At 46.7% G+C, this 26,874-nt stretch overlaps 1 protein-coding gene across 2 annotated transcripts in view; it reads right to left on the bottom strand.

Moving 5' to 3' along the window:
* The window catches only part of LOC111158629 (zinc finger MYND-type containing 11), a 121,050-nt gene that overhangs the window by 93,412 nt on the left and 764 nt on the right, over positions 1–26,874 (bottom strand). The window contains exon 1 of one of the 2 annotated variants that reach the window (XM_022520783.1): positions 19,760–19,778. The exons of the other annotated variant lie outside the window; for it this stretch is intronic. The gene's annotated coding sequence lies outside the window, so the exon portion shown is untranslated. Of the gene's footprint in view, positions 1–19,759; positions 19,779–26,874 lie in introns of those variants that run through there. 2 annotated transcript variants of the gene reach the window in all.

Raw genomic sequence — 26,874 nt, 5'->3', positions numbered from 1 at the left:
TGCATCGGGCTCTCTGCTCAGCAGGGAGTCTGCTTCTCCATCTACCTTGTCTGCTGCTCCCCCCTCCTTCTGCTCTCTTTAAATAAAATCTTAAAAAACAAATAAACAAACAAACAAACAAACGGTATGCGGTGCTTCCCTAGTTCAGTCACTGAAACCAAAATGCACCTCAAAGAAGGGAGGTGGGAAGTGATGATGGCGGGTCCTCTAGAAACTCTCATCTGTCCAGTAAACAACTCATAGTTGGAAAACATCAAACCAAGGTGTTTTGGGTTCACACAATCTTCTGGCTCTATGTTCTTAGACTTGAATTCACGCCTAAAGGACCACAAGGCCTTTAAAAGGTAAACGGTGCACTTAATTCCTGGTGTAGGACCATCGGATCTGTAAATGGACCAGTTAGAAGACTAACCCTTGAAAATGTGACGGATTTATTAGGGAAATGCAAATCACAGCTACAGTAAGATAAAATAAAAAAGGAATCTTTTAAGGATTTTTGTGCTTTTAAGTGATTTTGCAGTAGTCCCTGCAGTAATCATTTACAGCCAGTAGACCATTTTTTCCTATGAAGTTAAAGGTACAGATAGTTGTATTTGAGTTTTTATTTTTTTTTATTTTTTTTAAAGATTTTATTTATTTATTTGTCAGAGAGAGAGCGAGAGTGAGCGAGCACAGGCAGAGTGGCAGGCAGAGGCAGAGGGAGAAGCAGGCTCCCCACAGAACAAGGAGCCCGAGCGGGACTCGATCCCAGGACGCTGGGATCATGACCTGAGCTGAAGGCAACTGCTTAACCCACTGAGCCACCCAGGCGTCCCGTATTTGAGTTTTTAAATCCGACTTTAAAGTAGGATGATCTCTAACATATATCAGTCTTCAGTGCCAGCAACACCAAGACTCAAGCTCCGGCAGACGCGTCATCCGACACCAGCCAACAAGGAGCCACCAGAGCCAGCGCGGGATTCAGCCGCAGATTTGAGAAGGAACACGATGGTCTTTGCAGAAAACATGTAAGCAGCAGGAAGTGAAGCGCTTTTCCTGACGTTATGCCTCATGGGATTTTAGCTACTTCACAATCCGCTTTTAGGGGGAATAATACGAATACTTAACCACAGACACGCATTTACACAGACGCTGAGACCCTTCTAAATGGCAGGTCTCAAAAAAAAAAATAAAATAAAAAAATAAATGGCAGGTCTCGCCGCCTCTGAACACGCGCATTTTCTTCAACTTGGCAACTGAGTGTGAAAAGCCCCGGGCAGTTCCGGCGAACAGCGAACACGGGACCCGCACGACGTCCGCCTGTGCGGGTGAGGACACAAGTGTGAAGGCCAGGTGGCGTGAGGACCACGTGGCCTTCCCGCAGCGCGACCGCAGACGCCGAGCGCCAAGGCCGTCCCTCCCGTCACACTCCCCGCACCAAGGCGCCGCCTGCGCGCTGGAGGCCAGATGCGCGCCGTCTGGCCAACGGCAGGGGCGGGAAGGGCCGCAAGGCACCTCGTCCCAGGGCCCCGGGCCGGAGCGCGGAGAGCCGCCGGCCGCACCTGCGGCTGGGCTCGTCCTCAAGGGCCCCGCCGCGCCCACGCTGGCTGCAGCGCTGCTGTCCTCCGCCAAACACTCCCGCGCGGGGACGACATGTGTGTCTGCGTGGCCGACTCCACGCGGGAGCCACAGCATCCGGGAGCCCTCCGAGCTTCCTCCGGGCTTTGCTCACAACAAAACCTAAACTAGTCCTGTCGTTCCTACGTGTCCCATCCTCACAGCCACCACCCCCACGCGCCGCGGCCGCGACCCAAACCGCCCCCGACGAGACCCCACGCGCCGCTGCCTTGACGCGAGCCGCCCCCGACGAGACCCCACGCGCCGCGGCCGCAACCCGAACCGCCCCCACCAGACGCACGAGAACTGCGTCCCCCGTGGCTACTGGTCAGGAAAGAGCCTGCACGTGACCCGGAGCTCTGGCTTCTCCGACCAGGAAGAGCTCATCTGATTGCACAAAAGGTTCAAGACGGGGCCGGGAGGGCCAGAGGCGCGGCGGAAGGCAGAGAGGGCAGGGGAGGGCGAGGGCAGAAAAGGCAAAAGGAGAGGGAGGCCAGCAGGAGCTCAGGACAACGATGTCTGCAAAGGTCACCGCTGGCTGCGGCGGAACTAACACATCAGAGGGGAGAAAAGATTACCGGGACTTGATCTGGGCAATCAAAAATGCGGACGATGAGCGTATCACGGGGTGGCGGCTGAGGGGCATTTCAGCGGAGGCTGACGGAGGAAGGGAGAGCAGTGGGCTCTGACTGGGGACCCAAGTCCATGGATCTCGGAGACATTGGTTCTCAAGTGGGTGCCCCGCGGTGCTGAGGGCTGAGAGCAGGAGCTGACCCACACCATCACTGCAGGTCAGACTGCCCAAGAGACAGCGCGGTAGACAGAGACCCTGGCCCAGCATGGAAGGATGAGACCGAGGACATTTGGTCTGGGAAGGAGACATGACCAAGGGGCAGATCCATAAGTCCTGCAGACAGGAGGCCAAGGAGTGCAAAGTGCTGCTGAGAAGCCCCAGGAAGGAGGCAGAAGTGTGCACTGGATTTAGCACGACCTGGGTCCCTGGTGACCCGCAGCACGAGCCAGACTGAAGTAGCTTCAGCAGTCAGTGGGAAGAGGAGGAGCAGAAATGGCCGAGAGAACACGGCTGAGAACACTGACGGAGAAAAGGGACAGATTAGATGGAGTTGTAGGAAAGAGATGGACACCACGTGGTCTGTGGTTCATTCAAAATTTATCCTCTGTTTACTGAAATCCATGGATAAGATCTGTTTTAATCCAAGAGTCCCAACCCTCGCTACCCAACTCTGCTACCCTAAGGTGGTCACCGTCAACCGCCTTTGGTCTTGTTTTCGGTACTTACCTCGGTATCTGTAAATCCCACGGTCATCCTACCCCATCCATCTCTTTCATGGACATTCTTCCCCTCACCCTCATCCTTCTTTTCATCTTCTCAAGAGCTCCACCACCATTTTCGAGTGAGTCAATACTCAGTGTCTACATTTTCAGGACGATGCAAACATTACTGAGACAAGGTTTCCCCTCTCCATGCTCTGACCCACACATTCAACTGCTCCCAAAAGTACCCCACACCTTCGCTCCCCCAAGACCCTCATGTACCACTGGGGCTCCAGCAAGATCCTCCCCAGGCAGAGAGACCATCCGGGGCCTGCAAACCACTGTTCACAGACCATACCCTGCTGTTCACAGTGGGAATGCAAGCCCAGAAGCCAGTGCTCCATCACGGCCAGATGGGAGTCTAGACCTCCTAATATCCCTGTTTTCATGTGGCATCGCCCATCTCCAGTGGGCCTCGATCACAACTGCTCCAGTCTACCCTTCGCAGACAACAGACTGCATGAGTTCTGTAGGATAGAAAAGGGTAGGGACTGGGGGAAGGTGCTGGGCATAGTGCTACAAAGACCAGGGCGAATCACCCTGGTCTTGAACCGCCACCATCCACCCTGCCGCCAGAGCAAACCTGCTACTTTCTAATTCCTGAGATTTCCACTACGGTGGGGTCCAAACTGGCATTCTGATCCTTCCCTCTGTAGGCACTTAGCTATACTGCCTGCTAAATCCAACACCACCACACACTTCCTTCCCATTTACAAAACGCTTATGACATCTCGTCTATGCTCTAGTTCATCTTTCCTCTTGTCCTCATAGGTTTAGGTACTTTCCTCTTCCTAATAGGGTTTCAGGAAAGAACACACATCCAGTGCATCACACATTGCCAAAAGGCGCATTTCAACTTTTGTTTCAAATGCAAAAGACTTAAAAATGTTTGAGATCCAGAAAAAGGATTCACTTGAAAGGCTGAGGTTGACTATCTAAGAGAGAAGGAATAGAAAACCTCTCTGGAAAGCCAGAAGATGAATCCAAACCAGCAAAGGAGTAATTAGCCTTTACTATGAACATAAAAAGCATATGCAAATGAGCAGTAATTCCAGTCAGATTTGAAAAGATGACTATTTCCAAATCTAGAGAATACTAAAAAAAAAAAAAATTCATTATTTGGGAATATCCCATGTTACTAGGATCAATACAAAAGATCAGTAAATGGACAGGACTCAATTATCTATCGCTCAATCAAGAAAAGTAGGGAAGAAATATGGGTCTCAAAAAAGCCTCAAGCCTTTGAAAAATGAAACCCGCTGCTGTGCGCCCACACGAAACCCACCCTCCACCCACCTGAGCCGTTCTCACACAGGACGTTTCTCGCCACTGCTGTTCTACCTCCTTCCACAACCTGCGTCCTGTGGGACAGAGGCCCATCAGCATCCAGCACCGTGTCCTACAAGCCTGACACACAGTAGGTATTCGGCAAGAATTTGTTGTATGACCACGTCTGAATGTAGTCATTCCAAAAGTGCAAAATACAACAGCCTGTGAAGGCAAATAAATAAGCGTAGCTGAATAGGAATTTGGGGTACGGACTGAGGAATTAGAACTTTTCCATTTTGAAGAACAAAGCCGGAGGCGTCACGCGTCCCCACGTCAGACGGTGTCAGGATGGCTAAGGCTGCTGGACAGCAAACCCTGTACAGATTCGGAGAGCAGATTCTCAGAGTTCTCATCACAAGGAAAACCAGCTTTTTCTCTTTTTCCTTGATTTCTTTTCACACCTGTGTGAGATGACGGGGTTAACTCTGCAGCAGAGGCTTCACCATGTCAGTGAGACCACTACGTGCCCGCGGCACACCTGCACAGCACTGTCGACCACCTCTCCGTGAAACTGGAAGAGTCATTCTCAGAGACAAAAACCGTCTAACAGAACCACTGTAATCCGAAAGCATGGGATGGCATAAAGACAGGCACACAGATCAATGAAACACAGAGAACTCAGGAAAAACCCACATGGTTTTGCTCAATTACAGCAAAGGAGCCAAAAATACACAAGGGGGAAGGGACAGCCTCAAAGTAAGACAGTCACATGCAGAAGAAGCCACCATCTTCCATCACACACAAAAATCAACTCAAAATGATTCAAGATTTGAACCCAAGACCTGAAGCCATAAAACTCCTACAAGAAAATATAGAGGTTTAGCTCCTAGACATTGGTCCCTTGGTAATAGTTTTCTTTTTATTTGACACCAAAGCAAGAATTAACAAGCAGGACCTCAAAGTAAAACAGTTCCCGCACAGCAAACGAAACCACCAAAAAAAAAAAAAAAAAAAAGGCAACCTACAAAATGGAAGGAAACAGATGCAAATCAGACATCTGATTTGGGGTTAATCTCCAAAATACATAAAGAATTCATGCAACCCACAGAAAACAATCCAACCTAAACGTCCGAGCACACCCACACAGGTGCACCTCCGCCCAGCACACCGGCCTTCAAAGTGCTCCCCACACCGTGCTCTGAAGAGGAAAGGTTGTGGCCACTCGGCCAGCGCACCGTCTCAAAGAGGTAAAAGAAAACAGCGGTCCCAGAGACAGCTCCACCTCCGTGTTCACTACTGCACTATTTACAACAGCCAAGACACGGAAAGGATTTGTGTGTCTGCGGAAGATGGGTAAAGAAAATGGGTCACACACACACACACACACGTGCACACACACACACCCCGGAAAATGAGTCAGCTATAATAATGGAGGGAGGGGCGCTGGACAGCTTAGTTGCTTGAGCACCCGACTCTAGGTTTCAGCTCGGGTTCGTGATCTTGGGGTCCCAGGATCAAAACAGTCTGGGCTCCGTGCTGGGCATGGAGTCTACTTGAGAGTCTCTCAAATGAATAAACCTTTAAAAAAACAGATTGGAATGAAGTCCTGCCATTTGGGACAACATGGATAGACCTTAAGGGCATTCAGCTACGTGAAACAGGTCAGAGGCGAGTACCCTGTGATCACACTTACATGTGGAAGCTTAAAAAACAAGCTCGGAAACACAAAAGGGGTGAAGGAGGTCAAAGGTGCAAAGACGCGCACGTCCGGCTCTAAGACACACGATCCTGTAGAGCGCAGCGCAGCAACCACGGTTCACGATACTTTCTTGTGTATTTGCAAAGTAAGAGAAAACCTTACAAGTTGTCATCACAAAGAAAGACCATGTCTGTGAGGTGGTAGAGGTTAACTTCCTGGGGTGATCATTTCACAATAAATGAACGCACCAACTCATTCTGTTGTGCACCTCAAACTGGTACAATGTTTATGTCGGCTGTATGTACACCGACATGTCTCTGTGCATTCCGAACGCCTCCAACACACACACGCACACACAGTCACTGAGCACGCAGGTCTTCATCTGCTGCAGATCTTGTCATAAAATGCAAGTCTGCAAAGAATCAAATTCTGAAAGGGATTTGGGTTGTAAACGCTTACCAACAACTGATTAAACAAACACAAAATGGGCATATCACCTTGACCTAAAAATTCTGGAACTGCAGTGTGAAACCAAACTTAGTTCTCCTGCTGTGCCCTAAGCAATGTCAGTTTTAGGTAAAGTGGGAATCTGTCCAACTCTAATGAGTATTAATGTACAGAAATTCTTCTATTAGCTCTAGTACTTTACACTTCCAACACTAGCATAAATATAAAAAGCCTGAACTTTCTAAAATGTGAAAATTTTTTATTCAAAGAAGAAACAAACTTTCGCGAGGGCTGTCATCTGCAACCGAAAGGGAGTAAAGCCGGTAACTACCGTCCCTGTGGGGACAGAAAGAACTAGAAGATGTCAAAGGCTGAAGGAGTAAAAAGACTAAAAGATTTTCTTTTTAACATTTTGTAATGTAAAACTAATTAAAAAGAACACAAATGTCTCTCTCCTTATAGAGCAAAGACATACAAGTATATCATGAAAATATGTAACGGAGGTGAAAATATTTGCTTTTACACAACACTCCGAATTTTGCATTTCCGTATTGTTGAGCCAAGGCAATTTTTTTAACCAGTAATATAAACTGATGTTATCATTCAAAATTTATGAAATTACAAGCACACACGTTATATTTTTGCCATAATTTTGTTTTCTATTGAGATCTTTTTTTAAGTTTTCGATTTCTGTCAACACAGTGTATGTTAGCTCCAGGTGTACAATGTAGCGATTCACCCCTTCCGCCCATCACAGGTGCGCTCCTTCCTCCCCACCACCCATTTCCCCCACCTCCTCCCCACTGGTGACCAGCAGTGTGTTCTCTGTAGTTCAGAGTTTTTTCTCTTTTTTTCTTTCCTCATTTGTTTTTTCTTCAATTCCACCTGAGTGAAATCCTATGGCATCTGTCTTTCTCGGACTTATTTTTGATGAGAACGACACCCCCCAGCTCCATCCACTACTTTACAGACGGGAGGTGATTTCTTAACTACATTTTCTAAAATATTTTGAATACCTAAACATTAATTTTTTAATATTAAAGAAAACTACTGCAAGCTGTCTACATCAGTTCACACTAAAAGCCTAATTTTGTTTAATGGGCATAAAAGAAAACAGAGAAGCAGCTCTAAGATCAAGTCTCTTCAACAGAAAATGCTTTCATGATGTACTTTCATGGCATCCAAGGTCTCTGGGCACCTGCTCCTTGCCAAGCACCACTCTAGGTATTTGGGCCACTCTGGACAATTCGGAAGGTGGGGGGCAGACAAGAAACACACAGACGAGATGAATCTGGACAGTGCCAAGTCCTATGAAGGAAACATGGGGAGGGTCTAGGCAAGGTTAACTGTGTCAGCGTCACAGGCCATGGGCACCTGGATGGCCGGCCAGACACGGTCTCTGAACGAGATTAACACCTGAATCCGTGAACTCAGCAAAGCAGATTGCCCTTCCCATGGTGCGTGGGCCTCCCCCGATCCTCGGAGGGCCTGGACAGAGCAAAAGGGTGAGGGAGGAAGAAGGAGCTTTTCCTCCTGCCTATTAAGGTGGCCATCTCATCTCCTCTCCTGACTTGGGACAGGGATCTACACCATCAGCTCCCCTGGCTTTCAAGCCCTTGGACTCGGCCGGGAGCACAGCACCAGCTTTCCTTGTCTCCAGCTTACAGATTTTGGGGCCCCAGTCCCAGCCTCCATAAACACAGCAGAGCCGTCACAATAAATCTGCACTTGCGGGCAAGCATGCATTCTACTGATTCTGTTTCTCTGGAGAACCCGGCCTAATCCAGCTCCCTCTGCTTTGGCTGGTCAAGTCACATGGTAGTCCTTCGTGTTTGTTCACCAAATGCTTGTCGTTCTTGTCCCCAACACTGGTAGGACTGCACTTCCCCACTGTCCTAAAACTAGGTTTGGCTACGGGACTAGATTTAGCAAATGGCTTCGGAGTAAAAAAGATCTATGCCAATTCTATTTTGGAAGATTTAGAATTTATGATCTGCTATGCCTTTTTTTCTTTATGCCATGGGTAATGACAACGTTCCAGATGGTGGCTGTGGTGTCATCCCAGGTCCCAGAATGAGGACCGTGCAGAGCAGAGCTCCCAGCCAGTCTGTGAGGGATGAGTCGGACGAGCAGGAATCACTGTCCTCCTGAGCCACTGAGATGTGGCGGTCACTTGTTACCGCAGCATAACCTAACTAACCCCAACTCTCCCAGAAGATTTAAGGAGATTCTACCTGAGGTAAGACCTGACTGATGAAAAAGAACCAGTCGTGCAAAGGGAAAACACATGTTTTAGGCCACGATGGGAAAGCCTGGGAAGGGGAACACAGAAGGGACAGTGGCTGGACTGTGCAGAGGCAAGTAAGTGAAGATCACAGCACGCAGGGTCCAAAGGGCAGAGTAACCACCCAGCAAAGACGTCCACACTCCAACAGACAGCCACTGCGAGGGTTTTAAGTGTGAGTACGGCAGGGGTGGCAACAGAAGCAGATTTAAGAAAGTAATCCTTAGATGGCAAAATAGAGATTTTTTTATTCTGCCCTCTTCTCTAAAAGAAACAAAACCAAACAAACATCTTTGATGAACATGTACTCCACACACACACACACACACACACACACACACACACACGTTCTGGCCACACAGAGATCAAATTTACACAGGGGCGTAATGATGAGAAGCAAGCCCCTGCCTTCAAGTGCAGAAGCAGCGGGGAACAGGAAGCGGCAGGTGTTGGGCAAATCAGGGCCCGAGCAAACGGCCTGATGTAACAGACCGGAGGAGAAGCAATTCGACTCGCGCACCTGTTGCGCCATCGGCTGGTCAGATCCCACCCATCCTCATCCCTGAGCAAACAGGGGATATGGGCTCGGACTACGTGGGACCAGAAAGCACAGCCAGTAACAAGAAGGGTGCCGGGGAGATACAGACTGCAAATGGCCATTTAAATAAAAATCTACTGGATGAATTGTGAATACCCAGCATCTCCTTCCCACAACAAATTTCAGGTCCCTGATCTCAGGCTCAGGCAAGAACCCAAATGAGAACTTTCTGGAGGAATTAAATTACCTCAGAGAAACGACCCCTAGACACTGCTGTTTGAGGGAACCTAACAGCCATCTGGCCCCTGATATCCCTACACTACAGCCTTACACAGTTTCAGCGGGCTTTCTGGAGCCTCACCCTTCGATATGGACAGACAGCCAAGGATCACCAGACACTGGAGAAGAGCTTCTCAGTAAAAGAGAAAAAGGTCATTTCATGCACCCAGAAAAGGGGGTGGGGGACAAAGGACTGAAACAGAAATGCAGAAATAGTAAAGATTTTCAAAATACTCACATCTAAGATCGCCACAGAGCCTGAAAAGGAAATGCATCTATTAACCCACAAACAGAATACGGTAAACCTGACTACCAAGAACATTTTTAAGGATGATAAATAACACATTCCCTTGAAGGAACAGAAAATAAAGTGGAGGTAATGTCCCCTAAAGCAGAACAAAAAGACAAGAAACGCAAACCAGGAGACCAGAGGACAGACTCTGACAGGCGATATGCTGTCTGAACAACCAGCTTCAGAAAGTGACGCTGGAAAGGCTTGTAGCACTCGGGCGCAGGTGCGGAGGGCCAGTGAGGCGCCCGGCACAGGGACAGCGGAGGCCAGGGAGCAGCAGCCCCTCCAGTCCGCCACCGCTGCGGGGAGAGGCCACACAGTGGGACGCGTCTGCTTTCTCAACCACAACGTGCAGGCCAGGAAGTGATGGGTGGGTGCCTTCTAAATTCCGAGGAAAAATCGTTTCAACACAAATTTCCTTAAGTACTCAAATGATCAACTAGTGAAGTTGAATTTTTAGTGAGGAGACTTTCCATCTGCAGATAACTAATAACCACGAAGACCCGGGAACCCGGTGCCGTCGCAGAACAGCACTGAACACAGGAAGCAGAGGGGCTCCGGGGACCAAGTGCTGTCCCTACGGCAGATGCCGGCAGTCCATGGCAGAGAGAGCATGAAAGGCTTACGGTGGAACGGGGAGTATCTCAGACTTCATAAACACAAAAATTTATACTAGAAGCAATGAACAATACATGTAAACGAATGGATATCCCTGCAGAAACCTCACATAAAATTTTTGCAAGCAGAACCAAACAGCACATTAAAATAAATGTAGTTTTCCAGTAATGAGGTGATGGTTCGACATCAGAAAACACATGAACATAATTAATGTGAGAAGAGCTTAGAAGAAGGTGATCACCTCTGAAAACGGGATCGACAAAGTTTAACATCCATTCATGCGGAAACACCAACTGAGGGATACTGTATGTACATACACACGTATGTAGCGGCAAAGCCAGCATTACTGAATACTTCAAAATTCTCCGCTAAAATAAAGACTTATGGGTCCTCACCACGTCCACTCTTCCTGAGTACTACAGTGGAGGTATTTTCCAACGCAGGGACACGGCTGGAACAACCGAAGAAGAGAAACGGAGGGGGGGGTCAGGGAGGGCAGCACCATGTCTATCTGCTCACGACGCAGACCATGTGACGATGCATCCAGAAACGTCAAAAGAAATTAATGAAAACTACAACCAAAATACTTTAATAAAAATGGGATAAAAGGGACGCCTGGGTGGCTCAGTTGGTTGGACAACTGCCTTCGGCTCAGGTCATGATCCTGGAATCCCGGGATCGAGTCCCACATCGGGCTCCCGGCTCCGCGGGGAGTCTGCTTCTCTCTCTGACCTTCTCCTCGCTCATGCTCTCTCTCACTGTCTCTCCCTCAAATAAATAAATAAAATCTTTAAAAAAAAAAATGGGATAAAAACGTAACATGTAGCAATCAACGCCTTCATATACATGAACAATAGTTAAAAGGAATACAAAAACACATCCCATTTACAGAAACAAAAGATAAAAGAAACTGAAATATCTGACAGAAACCAGTATGGTGAGAATTATAAAATGCTCTTGAAAAACAAAAATGTGTAATTGAATATGGAAAGATCTATCATGTTCTTGGGTAGAAAGGCTCAATATCATCAAAATGCGAATTATTCCTATGTTAATTTATAAACTAATGCAATTTCAATTCCAATACTCAAAATTATTTTTTCTGGAGCAAGAAAACATTTTTATAAAACTTCATCAGGAAAAATAAAAACAATGAAAAAGAGCTAGCCCTAACAGGAATACATAATTAATTATCAATAAATATAATTAATACAGAGGGGATACTAGCACATGAAAAGACAGAGATTAATGGAACAAGATAAAAAAGTTCAGATTCAGTCCCAAGTGCTCACAGAAATCTACCCAAAGAGTAACCCACTCCATTTTAATAAACCATCTCCTGCCTATCAGACTAGCAGAAACAGAAGAGCCTCGCGATATCCTCTGTGTCTCTGCAGGGCCGTCACCGCGCTCCTACCCTGCTGCTGGGCGCAGAGGCGGTGCAGTCTTCTCGTGAGGGCAGGTGGCAGAAACCACCAAAGTCACTTCTGCTCTTACATTCATGAATGTTGCGTGTGCAAAGCCATTTACCACAGCACCAGCGGCAATGGTGACTACTGAAAGGCAGCCCGGGCGTCGAGTCCAGTGCACGGCAGGTACCAAGAACGGGGGAGCATGTACAAACGCCAGGACGAAGCAGGGTTCGTGCAAACTGGAAGCTTTCGAGCTTCACAGGATACCATCACTAAAGCGAAAAGACAATCTAGAGAAGGGACAAAGTATCTGCAAATCATATATCTGATGAAAGACTTCTATGCGTAACTTATAAAAAAATTCTTAAATTTGTTAAAAAGGCAACCCAACGAACACATGGGCAATCACAGGAACGGTTATCAGGATATGAGGAGACACTTCTCCAAAGACAACCAGGTGAACAGGAAGCACACAAGAGATGCCCAACACCATCAGTCATCAGGGAAAACGCCATCAAAGCCACAGGGAGACGGCGCCTGACACCCCTAAGAAGACTAGACTCCAACAGCGGGACAAGAGCGAGCGCCGGCCGACAGAGAGGCGGTGCCCTATGTCAAACGAGGCAGCCACTTTCAAACTCATTCAGCAGCTTCTCCAAAGAGGGGGAAAGCAGTTGGCATGGGACCCAGCAATTTTCCTCAGCAAATGACAAAGAGAACTGGCGAGGTGCTGGTCGAACGGTCTAAACGTCCAGTCGGGAGACACACAGGTTCTGGGGAGAAGGCACAGCGCTGTGACTATAGTGACCGACTCCGCATTACACACCTGAAAGCTGCTGAGAGGCCAGGCCGCCAACGGTCTCACCACACGACAGAAACCGTAATCACGTGAGATGACGGAGCTGTTGGCCGACCCGCGTGGGGACGTACATGCGCCCAACCCGCACGAGGTGCACCGTGTACGCAGCATCACGTCGACTCCATCCCCATAAAAAGGAAGGAAGCGCTGACACGCGCGGCAGCACAGAGCCGCCTCGCCACGGTGCACTCAGGGACAGGGTGCAGACACAGAAGGCCACGGCCTCGGCCCACGGGAAACATCCAGGATGGGCCAGTCTGCAGGGGCAGCGCCGGGAGGAGGGACAGAGCGGAGGAAGGAAAGCACATGGAGGAGGAGGAGGGACAGTGCAGGGAGGAGTGACAGCACGGGGAGGAGGGACGGCACCACCTTAAGAATGTGCTAGAAACCAATTAATTGTGCACTTAAAACAAGTCACAGAACCCAAAGGCCATGCCCTCTTACTCAAGTGAGGAGCCGGACACAAAAGTAGAATTACAGGAACTGCCAGGCTTCAATAATTAACGTTTACCATATATTTTAAATCTAGGGGAGCCTGGGTGGCTCAGTGGGTTAAGCCTCTGCCTTCAGCTCGGGTTATGGTCTCAGTGTCCTGGGATCGAGCCCCACATCGGGCTCTCTGCTCGACGGGGAGCCTGCTTCCCCCTCTCTCTCTGCCTGCCTCTCTGCCGACTTGTGATCTGTCAAATATGTAAATAAATAAATAATCCTTTTAAAGAAAAAAATCTAAATTATTTCCCTGCAGTTCCCAAAGCCTAGTAGCAAACATTCAATACTGTACACAGCAGCTTATCCTCTTCTCCCCCTAAGATCTGATTTGTCAGAGGAAGAGCATAAGTGGGGGGTGGGGGGATGCTGACTCCCCACTGAGCAAGGAGCCTGACAGGGGTCTCAATCCCCGGACCCCGGGGTCATGACCTGAGCAGAAGGCAGATGCTTAACTGACTGAGCCCCCCAGGCATTCCCATTGTAGGTAATGCTTAACAGAAAATAACAGTAAGTATAAATTATAAAATTCAGTTTAAAAAAACTTAACTCTTTAATATCCTCCTGTCCTCTGCCAGGAAAAAGTATCAAAGATTACATCCTGCCAAGTCTCAAGTATCAACGAAAAGATCTGTGCCTACATAACTTAAAATACTGATACAAAGGTATTTTTGGGGGGCGCCTGGGTGGCTCAGTGGGTTAAAGCCTCTGCCTTCGGCTCAGGTCATGATCCCAGGGTTCTGGGATCGAGCCCCGCATCGGGCTCTCTGCTCTGCAGGGAGCCTGCTTCCTCCTCTCTCTCTCTGCCTGCCTCTCTGCCTACTTGTGATCTCTGTCTGTCAAATAAATAAATAAAATATTAAAAAAAAAAAAGGTATTTTTTGTTTGTATTCTTAATTTGACTCAAATTTGTGCTTTTACTAATAAGGACTCTGAATCACATCATGGAAATTTATGAAAATGCAGAACAAACTATATCAAAGCTCTCAAAGGAATATGAGCTACTCGTCTGCCTCCAAATTTATGGTTTTCACACTACCTAAAGGTGAGCGTACTATGGTGTTTCTTTTTTTTTTTAAGTAAGGGCCTTTAAGCTACAGTATGCATATGTCTGATTACCAGATTTATGTTAAGAAATTAATCATATGACAATGAAAAAAGCTTTTGAAAAAGTTACTGTAACAGGACTTAACGTAAGTAAAAAAAAAAAATGCTAACAAACAATACTTAGTTTATCCTTATTTAAGAACAAGACACTAAGAATTGTTGAACCCTTACCTTTGGTACCTGAAACTAATAAGACATTGTGTGTTAACTACACTGGAACCTAAAAACTTTAAAAAATTTAAAGATGTGTAAGTCTTCCAAGTAATTTTTTTAAGCATTAAAATTTCCTTAAAGCAAGGTGACACACAGTTCCTGCTTCAACCGAGCAGAGAGAGCACACACACGCATTCCCCTGATGAGCCAGGGCCGTTGTCTTGCACATGGACACCTGCCTGTCCTGCCCTGGCGATCCCAACCTTGGACCCTCTCACGCACCAGATGTCTGTGCTGTGGGGGCTGTGAGGAGAGTCCCGCACTGGGCCCTCCTGTCTGCAGATGCTGCCACAGGTCCCGCAGGGAGCAAACATACTTTACACACCAGTCATGCACCTTAAATGTATGGACTTGACTTCTGTAACTGTCTGTCCCCTTACTGTTCACCTGTCACCGACACTCACCTCTTTCAGTAGGCATGTTTCTCAAGATTCCCTTTCCCTTTAAAAAAAACTTTTAGGGTGCCTGGGTGGCTCAGTGGGTTAAGCCGCTGCCTTTGGCTCAGGTCATGATCTCAGGGTCCTGGGATCGAGCCCCGCATCGGGCTCTCTGCTCAGCAGGGAGCCTGCTTCCTCCTCTCTCTCTCTGCTTGCCTCTCTGCCTACTTGTGATCTCTGTCTGTCAAATAAATAAATAAAATCTTTAAAAAAAAAAAACTTTTAAATGTCGGCCCATCAAATATCAGACCAGCACCCCGGTGGCGCCCTCCCAGGGCGCGGTGTAGGAGCACAGGAGCTCTTCTCTGAATGAAGGGTGGGGTTTTTATGTCCCGCCGCCACGGGGGTGAATTAGCCTTTTTAGATTCTTTGGTCTTCTTAAAGGCATCACTGTGCCCAACGTGGGACTCAAACTCACAGCCCAGAGACCAAGAGTTGCACACTCCAGCCAGCCAGGTGCCCCGGTCTTGTTCACGTTCAACCAAAACCAAAAGTGCAAACACTGTACCCTGTCTTAATCGGCTTAAGACTGCCAAGGAGGCCAAACATGTTTTCAAGTTTTTTTTGTTTGACGTGTTACCCTTTTATACACAAGTGCTGCTCTGTGTTCTCTATTTTTAAAGTCAGAAAACTATAGGGGAAAAGCGTCCAATTAACAGAAGTCAAAATAAGAGCAATTTTCTCATATCTCATGTGTAGCTGTGAAGTTTCGGATGAAATAAAAGATACAAACACGACATCAGCACGGATTCTCATTATTTGCAGATCGCACGTTTGTGAATTCACCTGCTTGCTAAAATCCAGGCCATTGCTCAGGACAGGACACCGCCCCAGCTGCGTCCCAGCTGCAGGGGAACCTCGGGCTGCCTCTCTTCCCGCTCAGACTGTCAACAGTGTCCTTTCTGCAGGAGATTTACTGCCACGTATTTCGCATTTCTGTGCTGTGTGCTGGTGATCTCCTGGTGTGAATGGGCCCAGCGCAATGCTGAGATGCTGTGCTGAGGCCAGGGGCCTGCGGCTGCCTCTCAGATATCAAGCCGGCTTCGTTCAGGCGCTGGGTTTTGGTTACCGGGCTGTCACCCAGCACCAGGGAGAAGATGCACCCATTTGTGCCTGAAGCCAGTCTGGAAAGTGCTAAAGGAACATCTACAGCCCACAGAAGATGGAAACGCAGCAACACTCGTGGACCCAGGAGAGGATAACAGATCAAAAAGTGTAATGGACAGCACCGTTCTGAGGCTGCCAGCCAGTGCGGTCTACAGTCCCAGCACCTGCAGTTGGGACAACACTAAATCCTCCTCAGCCAGTGCTGGCTGGCTGGTGGGTTTCAGAAAGGGACACGCAGCCATAAAAGGTTAAATTTGCAGGCAATTTTATGCAATAAAAGGGTTATGGAAAACACGTTTTCAACACTGAGACTGGCTTTTTTACAAAGATTTTAGCTAATGGCCCTGTAGCATGGAAATGGCATTTTGGGTCACTAAGATGTGACCAGAGGGCTGGCAGGAACATAAGCCTGTATTCCCCCCTGGGGCAAAGGGTCCCGTTTGGGGAATTCAGTGTTTGCGGTGACCAGACAGCACAGGACTACGGTGAAGAGAAATAATCAACTGTAATAAAATGTCATCTTTACTTTTAAAATGCTTTAAATAGTCATTTTTACGACTTTGTAACGCAAACACTGAAGGCTGGATCTGAAGGAAAGCAAAGCTTCCACTGTATCTGCAGTCAGACAGGCCCAGCGTGGAGAGGCCACCAGGCAGAAGGCACACTGCTCCGCCACGGCGTGCTCCTCTCAGGATCTCCAGCACAGCCGGTAAAATGACATGATCATGGTCTTTCAGGAACTTAAAAATCTATGAAATAGGGTACACGATGTTTGTGCTGGAAATCACCGCAAAGTGGCCACTCATTTATTACACGGTGACATACCAGCCCATGCGAAGTCCACCAGAAGGGTTAATTTCTCGCATTTTTTTGAAGGAGGAATTGGTCATAATTTGCAGATTGTATCCTGGCAAACGTTAAGCTTGAATAAGGACAAATAAGCATTCTGTCTTCAGAACCAACAGAAGTAGGTGTGAGCACCAGGATGAGGACGTCTGACCTCCAAGAAGGACTGCGTAACACACAGTCCGCACTTGTTTCTTATACGGTCTTCGATGAACGGATGTGATATATGCATCCGCGTTTGCACGACCTTTGAAAATGTATTAAATATTTAATGACACAGTGAAGACAATCTGAAACCTTCCCCAACTTCCACTGCAAAGTGTATGGCAACAGCAGACACTGACAAAGTCTGCCAATAAATCTGGCACTTTCTACAGCTAAACTGCCAAATTCCTGTTATTTTAATACAATGTCTGTTTCTAAAGTACTTCAAGTTTTAATTTGGTTAAAATGTGTTTCCTGGGGCACCTGGGTGGCTCAGTGGGTTAAGCCTCTGCCTTTGGCTCAGGTCATGATCCTGGGGTCCTGGGATCGAGCCCCGCATCGGGGGGTCTCTGCTCAGCAGGGAGCCTGCTTCCTCCTCTCTCTCTGCCTGCCTCTCTGCCCACTTGTGATCTGTCAAATAAATAAAATCTTTTTTTAAAAAATAAATAAATAAAAATAAAATGTGTTTCCTGTAATCTCCAGAAAACGGTAGGAGAAGGTTTGGTCTCGTTTCACATTTCCCCTTGATGTGTGGTGACTGCCGAGGCTGCTGTGTTAAGAAGGATTCTGAGGAGATGGGGAGTGCAGGTATGTCTGCAGATCCTGGGTACTGACTCCCCGCACAGGCCCTTTCTCGCCCAGGCAAGTCAGACATTCTGGAAAGTAGAAGAGGAGTTGACGTGAGAAATCAAGTAAGATCTGGGGCCCACATGAGTGTTCGGCACCTACGTCGCGCAGGCAATGAAGCCAGAAAGCAGGGTTCTCTCGCCTACCCTAGCGACCACACGGGGATTTCACTTAGGGCTCCCAGGCCAAGGAACCTGGAAGATGACCCCAGGGTAGAGCTTCAATAATAAGCAATAGAAGAACTAGCAGAGGCCAAAGCAGCTAAACGGAGGGGACAGATCACCGAGGGTCGGCAGTAAGGTGCAGAAGATGAAACTCGGGAGAGAACAAAATGCCCAGAAACAGTACATTCTGAGCTGACGTCAGCACTGGAGGTGGATGGGGAGGGAAAGGTGGATGCCCAAGCAAATGTTAAAGTGTTATTAATACAACCAGTACTACTTGCACATTAAAAAATAGATCACTAGGGTGCCTGGGTGGCTCAGTGGGTTAAACGTCTACTTTGGGCTCAGGTCAGGACCTGGAGTCCTGGGATTGAGTCCCACATCGGGCTCCCAGCTCCATGGGGAGTCTGCTTCTCCCTCTGACCTGCTCTCTCATTCTGTCTCTCTCTTTCAAATAAATAAATAAAATCTTAAAAAAATAAAAATAAATCACTATTGAAAGGGTCAACAGAATTACTGGCTGAAGTAAGTTTTACACTGGGGACAGCAGGAGAGGAGAGCAGACTCCAGAAGAGCCCAAGTGAGAGCCAGGGTGATCAGAATCCCCAGCAGGAAGAGAGGAAGGAGGAGGGTTCCCAGCTACCTCCACTCACTGCTCAATAAGCGTCCAGGCCGCGGCACAGGGAAGAGGCCCTGAGCAGAGCCAGTGGCCACCAAGCCTCAGGAGGCCAGCATTCATGTCAGCATTTCATTTGGCAGAATTCAAACTTCTCTCCACGGCTCCCTGTAAGTCAAACTTCCTGTGACCCTATTATCTCCAGTACTGAGACTCATTCTAGGAAATGGCACCTCGACTTACGAACAAATACCACCTCCTACTGCTGACGCCCACCCACCGTTTCCCATGCTGCCCTTCAAGGTGAACTTCCCAAGAACACTCCATGTAGGGGCACTTGGGGGGGCTCAGTCCGTGAAGCGTCTGCCTTCAGCTCAGGTCACGATCCCAGGGCCTGGGGGCTCCACACACAGCAGGAGTCTGCTTCTTCCTCTCCCGCTGCCCCCTCCCCTACTCATGCTCTAATAAATAGAATCTTAAAAAAAAAAAAAAAAAAGCGCCACTCCATTTAAAATGCAATATAAACAGCGGCAAGTACTACAACTTTTGAATGTATCTAATAATCTAAAACCGAGACTACTGTGTACAGGTTAGAAAATGTGAGGACACAGTGTAAAAGCTGTGTTTGTCACATGAGGTACAAGTAGAAAAAGCCAGAGGACTGACAGCAGCAGGAGACACAGTGTGGACGGGGCTGTGCCCGCACCGGCAACCAGCACGGGCGGAGGCTGCCCCGGCCACTGCCTCCCCTTTCAAGCCCGCGTGCTACACATCCTGGCTTCTACGGAACCAAGCACCGGGAGACGGCCCAGCTTGAACTGGACTAGTGGTTGCTCAACTTAAGTCATCCGAAAGTAACAGAGACTGAACGCTGCACTCAGTAACCCTCAGAAAATAAAATTTAGGGGCGCCTGCGTGGCTCAGTGGGTTAAAGCCTCTGCCTTCGGCTCAGGTCATGATCCCAGGGTCCTGGGATCGAGCCCCGCATCGGGCTCTCTGCTCGGCAGGGAGGCTGCTTCCCCTCCTCTCTGCCTGCCTCTGTGCTGACTTGTGCTCTCTGTCAAATAAATAAATAAATAAATAAATAATCTTAAAAAAAAGAAAGAAAAGAAAATTTAACTTTCTAATGACTCAAAGCGAAGTTTCTTACGTGAAACAATCCAACATGGACGCACATCACAAGCAGAGGCTTCCTAAGACGGTGTGTATCTAGAATTTAGGTGCGCAGAAGAGTAAAAGAAGGCATTTCAAAACAAAAGACAACAGGTATTTTTATGTTATATATTAAATGTGATTTTGTTAAACATAAGAAATGTTAAATTACAAGTCCAAAAGAAAGAGGTGCCCGGGGGTCTCAGTCAGTTCACCGTCCAACTCTTGATCCCGGCTTCGGTCACGGTCCCCGGGTCCTGGGACCGAGCCAGCGTCAGGCTCCCAGCTCAGCGCAGTCTACTTTAGTACTCTCTGCCCCTCCTACTCATGCTGTCTCTCTCTAAAATAAAAAAATCTTAAAAAAAAAAAAAAAGTACAAAAGAGAAATGAATCACCTTGAAATTTAGATCCTCCGTAATCTAGAAAGACAACACCTCTGATGATTAGTAAAATGCCTGAAAAATCTTTCAAATGCAGTATCAACAGAAATCCCAAATAAATTAATCTCAGTTGTTCCTACTGGAAGGACTGAGCAGTGAAAGTAGATGTGCTGCACATCAAAACCAACTGCAGAGTCAGGACTTGTTCTCCCAGATGCCATTTCTCAGGTACAGCTCAGAGACGGAAAAACCACCAACAGGCAGATAAATCAAGAATCTACAAGAAGCCTGAGAACTTCATAATACATTTTAAGATGAGACAGTTTCCCCACCCAGAGCCTTCTCCATGTTTACCCTCCATTAAAAGACTTCTTAAAAATCTTGCCACAACTGTTAAATTAGAAAACCGTACTTAGTACCCCATCCCGACATCCCTTCTGAGGAGCAGCCGGGGTCTGGGTCCGTGCGCGCTACAACTCACTTCTTCTTCTCTCTCCACCGTACGTCACTCACATTCGTTTATTTTAGGGAACAGGAAACACCTACTGAACTCTGAAGCCTCAGCACTCAGAGCTACTTTCAAGAAATCAGCTACTTCCACCCAAGCTGAACTTACTCAGCAAAAAGAATGCTAAAAGCTTCCTCAAGACAATGCCCTCCCCCAATACAGCAAGAACACTCCCGGGCTAGACTTCATCCTGAAATTGCTCCCCTTTCTCTCGTATACCTGAGGATCAAGATGAAGACCATAGGTTCCCCAACACCTGTGCCAAGTTACCTTCACTGCAGGCTGCCCAGAGTAGCCGTAGGACAAAGAGCCGACCACCAACGCCTGCTGCCCTTAGATCACGAGCTGTTGTTACAGGGAACTCTGCATTTGGACGTTCCGACTAGGAGGCACCTGGTACTCCTTTCTTCCCACCTCCTACTTCTTGCAAGGAGAGCAGACATAGTTACACTCTTACTATTCTGTGCTCTCTCAGGATTATAAACGTACATCGGAGGATGAAGATACATCAGTACAAAGACCCGGTAGCTGATGGGTTTGAGGGAAACAGCAGCCAAGTAAAACACAGGCGTGCTAGCCACGCACCTGAACTCAAAACCCACTTGAGCAGGTATTTATTCTGTGTGGCCTCCCGCACTGCTAACTGAACCCTCTGGTCCATGGTCTTGTAAACTATAGGATACTTACAACTGTTGTAACAACGTAACTCATCACATAAGCTTAAGGCAGTAATAGTCCCCTCACGGGGCTGATGCAAAAATTAAAGCAAGAACACAACTGCCTGGTAGAGCAGGTGCTCACTAACTGACCCCCCTCTTTTCTTAAGATTTTACTTTTTTTTTTTTAAAGATTTTATTTATTTACTTGACAGAGAGAGATCACAAGTAGACAGAGAGGCAGGCAGAGAGAGAGAGAGAGAGAGAGGGAAGCAGGCTCCCCGCCGAGCAGAGAGCCCGACGCGGGACTCGATCCCAGGACCCCGAGACCACGACCCGAGCCGAAGGCAGCGGCCCAACCCACCGAGCCACCCAGGCGCCCCAAGATTTTACTTTTTTGAGAGAGAGAGAGCTCACATGCGCGTATGAGCACGCACAAGCAGGGGGAAGGGCTGAGGGAGAGTCCCCACCGAGCAGAGAGCCTGAGGCGGGACTTGATCCCAGGACCCGAGACCATGACACCTAAGACAAAGGCAGACATTTAACCCACTGAGCTACCCAGGCGTCCCACTAAGTGACCCTTTTAAAAAAAAAAACTGCACTGCCACAAACAAGATGTTTACAAAGAAACCCAGCTTTCTGGAACTGCATCTCAGGCAAGCTTCTCAAGGGACCTAATATGGATACACAGCCAAGTTAAAATGTACTTATGACAGATTCTCTTCCTATAAATGACAGTATCTTCCTGATTTTAAAAAACTTAGCATTTTTTATTACCAACTGTGAGAATTAGTATTAGGAGATAAGCTCTCAACATAGCTGTTAAAAATTTTGTACATATATTTCTTCTGTGTTTACACAATAAATGCCTAAGTAGGGAAGAAGATTCTTCCCTCTTTATATTTTAGATTTGCTTAACATATAAGTTAAACTGGAGAACGTATTAAAAATCTTAAGTGGGTCTACATGTCACTTAAATGTTTAGATAACATCTGGAGAACATAAAAAATTATTAATCACAACAAAGTTGTTTTTAGTGGTAAGTGTAATAAAATCACAAAGTTACAAATCAGAATAAATTTGTAATCAGTGTTAAGGGGCGTCTGGGTGACTTAGCCAGTTAAGGGTCTGACCTGATTTCAGCTCAGGTCATGATCTCAGGGTCCTGAGATCTAGCCCCCCTACCCCCGTGCTGAGCGGGGAGTCTGCCTGTCTCTTGACCCCTCTCTCCCACTGCCCTTCCTTCCCACTGTGCTCTTTCTCTAAAATGAACAGATCTTAAAAAAGAAAAAAAAAATCAGTGTTAAACCCTCAAAAGTATTCGTAATTTAAATGCAATATACTGTAACTCACATACACTGTCCCACAGCACTTACACACTTTCTTCTGCCACACTCCCCTTGCTTCAGTAACTGTTACCTGGCATGTGTCTAGTACACAGTAGTTTCCATAAATAACAATGTTTAATGAATGAACTAAAGGTATTAACATATTGTACCTATTAAAAGAAAACACAATACTTTAAGGTAATCTTATGAATCAGTAATTACGGAGTAATGAGTGACAAAAGCATTTATTTAAAACAAAACTAGTTAATCTACTATAAATATTACTCAGTTTCCAAAATAAATAAAACACCACACAAGTTTTCATCAATACACATCTTTCCAACATAACGGGATCTGCTAATCAGACTTCTCTCATCTGAACAGACAAGCCATATGATGTCTTTAAAATGTGGATTTAACAGTATTCCATTAATTTAACTTCATGTAAAGTTAAGCAAATATTTAGCCTTTTAGCTATCAAATAGAAAATATCATTAAAAAGTACAATGAAAGATTAGTTAAATGTCTAAATATTTCCTAGTTCCACAAAGATATTTACTTCAATTTTACAAATCTAAGTATCTATATCTAACAATTTCCTAAATGTCCTTACCAATACATAATAAACTACACAAAATTTTTTTAATGTCCAATATACAGACTATTTGCCCTTGTAAATGACTTGGCACATTAAGTATTATACAGCATTTTCACAATAAAACTAAGTAACTTCTTAAGAATTTTCTGAGTAGAAAATTATTAACAGGCACACATACATGCAATGAGGTTTTCCCTTAAGGCAGTACAAGATGTCTAAAATACTATAGCTAAGGGCCCCTGGGTGGCTCAGTGAGTTGAGCCTCTGCCTTTGGCTCAGGTCATGATTTCAGGGTCCTGGGATCGAGTCCCGCATCGGGTTCTCTGTTCAGCAGGGAGTCTGCTTCGCCCTCTCTCTCTCCGTCTGCCTCTCTGCCTATTTGTCATCTGTCAAATAAATAAATAAAATCTTAAAAAATAATACTATAGCTAAGACTTGATTATTAAAAAAAAAAAACATACTCTTGGATATTTAGACTTATTTTTATCTCCATCCCATTAAACTTTGTTTCTATCACTTTACTTCCTATCAGAGGAATCCTCAAACTTTTAGGTTCTACAGAGCAAGTTCTATCACAAAGCTACTAGCTGGTCCACTTCGCAGAGTGTGTGTCTGGATGGGGGTGTGCGGGGGGGGGGTGGGGCCCTCCACAACTAAAAGGAAGAATGCTGTGCTCTTAAGATGATCATGCGCAGGGTTCCTAACAGTGCAACAGCATATGTGAAGAACTTTGCACAATGGCGAAGAGTTGGTGAATATACACTATTGGTACACAGCATCATGGTACTCATTTATGTTATTAATTCCTGAATACCTGCCTCTCTGCATGCTTGTGTGTACTCTCTCTCTCTCTCTCTGGCAAATTTAAAAAAAAAAAAAAATCTTAAAAAAAAAAAAAAAAAGGGAACCCGGGGGGGGCGAAGGGGTTAACACAACTCATTGGGCCAATGCTTGAATCTTGGGGCAGGCTCCCTGCAGAGCAAGGAGCCTGCTCCTCCCTCTGCCTCTGCCTGCCTCTCTGCATGCTTGTGTGTACGTTCTCTCTCTCTCTCTCTCTCTCTCTCTCTCTGGCAAATAAATAAAAAAAAAAAAAATCTTTAAAAAAAAAAAATTCCTGAATACCAAATCATTTCAAAAAACCAAGACCAAAGGACAACCACTGAAGAAACAGAGAACTTTCAGATCACTACGAATCTCCACATAATCACTGCACTGGAGCAGATGTAAGTCGTTCTGAAATTTTAACAGTGCCACTGCAAAAAAGTAACTCAAAGTTGTTGTGCAAGAAATACAGGTAGAAATTAAACTCAAACCCATTATTTTTTGTCAAAATTCCTAGAAAAAATATTGGTGAGGGATTATGAATTCCACAATGATCAAAATAAGGGGACAAGCAGTGATTCCTTTTTCAGAAAGTCTTCCTGCTTTAAGTAAATACAAAACATATAACCTGATGACAATGTGGGAAAAGAGAAGATTCGCTGATAACCAATGGTAAAATAAGAACTCTTACACTACGTGCTTCAGTTACCCAGACTCTTCATCAAGATACCGAAGTCATGATAGGTGGGTGCTAGGCACCGGGGGAGGGGGTGTTACACAAGTATGGAGTTTAAGTCTTACAAAATGAAAAGAGCTCTGGAGACGGATGGTGATGATCTCTGCACAGCAGTATGAATTTATTTAATACCACGAGACAATACATTTTAGAATTAAAACTGTAAATTTTGTTACATGTATCTTACCCATAAAGAGAATAAAAGCAAAAAAAGTAATGACAAAAAGATCCTTAAAAACTGCTTCAATAAAGAAGTCTGGAGGAATATAACAAATGCTCATTTTCTAACTCTGGGATAACTAAGGTGAACACATGGAGGGATTCAGAGGTATGCTCCAACACACACAAATTAGTAACCAAGGCACACATAAGCATTCCATGCTGCAATTTCAGAGGGCCACTCCTTTCCACACACGTTTCAATTATCAACCCAAATGAATCTGATTCAACTGAACCGAATTAGTCTAGTAGTCATCCATGCATCCATAGCCCTATGAAGTTGGTACAGTTACTGTCCTTGTTTTCCAGATAGGGAAATGGAGACCAGGCATGGGGAGTTTAAGTAATCTGCCTGCTGTGCCTTTGCTAGCAAATGACAGAGGAGAGATTCCGGACCTAAGCCATCAGTCTTCAAAGTCATTTTGCTATATGCTACCTCTCTAATCTAAATGACAAAAAAAATCTAATCACCCTGTTTAAAAAAAGTCAGTGTTAAGTGCAAGTTAAGGTTTCCAAACAGTGAAAAGTTTTTAATTACCATAAGGTAAAGTCTGACCCTTTACTCGATTTTCCCCCCAGATATGACCTCTTTGCTTAAATGATGTCTCCCATTAAAATTCAATTGAAGGATGGTAAAGGTAGGTAAAGAAAACAGGACAACCAGAGGTTTACCTCTTGAAGCATTATTAGGACAGCAAGTGATACCTCTAACAAAAATGTTAAAATTCATTTCGATTCATGTCTCAAGTATGCCAAAGGGTAAGAGTGTCTCTATTACACACTATTTTGAACCACCCCTAAAGGAAAAGGGGTAGAATTACAAAAGGGTTAGAGTTTACATAAACACGTGTCAATTCAAGGAAACATCCAAGCAAAAGGACATCCAAAGCCCTGACATAACCATGTCCCAGAAATACTCAGGGTGAGCTCCAGAACAAACATTAACATGTCCAGTGATGTTTCTTTGTAAAGCAACTACATATGTGTGTATTTAAACACCTTATAACGGGTAACTGAAAAATGAATTGCCCACTTTACAGAATGTAAAAGGGAGACTCAGTTTTCACCTGCACAACATCTACGGGCAAAAGTACCATGTAAAAGACAGAGATCCTGTTAACCGCAGGTAGAGCTTTTAAGCAAGGAAAAAAACCCGTATTCATTCTGTCATAATCACATCCCACATCTTCTGGTCTTTGATTCTCTAGCCTAGCCATCTTATAAAGAGTCTCCCAAAATAATCCCTGTAACCTGCGGCAGTCAGCCAAAGACGCGGACAGTAACACGAACACAAATTCACAGTCCAGCTCCTCACTGTACAAATGAGAACTCAGAAAAATCACAAAGGTGACCTTGCTTACCAAAGAGCATTCAAACTTTTTAAAGCACCACCAAGACTATCTCCCTGCTAACTTCCAACCGTGAATTAGAATCGAGGACCCCCCCAACCTGAAAAGGCTCCGCATCCCACAATTAGTAAGCTACAACTACTCCGTTTCTCACCTGAAACGAAAACAAGTTACCGTTTCACTTTCTGCCTTTCAACACGCTGTTTTCCAGCAGGCTCACAGGGGGATGCTGGGCACCCGAGCACCCAGGACCCAAACCTCGGGGAGCCCGATGTCCGCTCCAGCCCGCAGGCGGCCGCCCCCGCACAGGCCACCTGGCACCTGCGCGGCGCCCCCGGAGCCCCCGGACCCCAGTCGCCCCCGGGCCCCGCGCGCACCGCCAGCGGCCCGCAGCCGGCCCGCACCCCGGCGCCAGCGGCCGTGCACGTGGAAGCTGGGGGCCCGGGCCTGCCCAGGAGCCCCGCGGCCCCGGCCCCGCCGCTCCGCTCCGCACCGCGCGCCGAGGCCCCGCGAGGACCTGTTGAGGAGGCGCAGGCCGCGCCGCCGCCGAGCCCGGCCCCAGGGGACGCGCAGCGGGCCCCGCCTGGGTGCCCGCGGACCGCCCTGCCCGGCCGCGGCCGCCGCCCTCACACAGCGAGCCACGCCGGCGCCCGCGCCCCCGCCCTCCCCCACTCACAGGGCCGCGTTCCGG

Source organism: Enhydra lutris, unplaced genomic scaffold (assembly GCF_002288905.1).
Source record: "Enhydra lutris kenyoni isolate GAN:26980312 unplaced genomic scaffold, ASM228890v2 scaffoldscaffold61, whole genome shotgun sequence".
Taxonomy (NCBI): domain Eukaryota; kingdom Metazoa; phylum Chordata; class Mammalia; order Carnivora; family Mustelidae; genus Enhydra; species Enhydra lutris.
The sequence above is the reverse complement of the archived record's forward strand: the minus strand, read 5'-3'. Positions and strand labels throughout refer to the sequence as shown.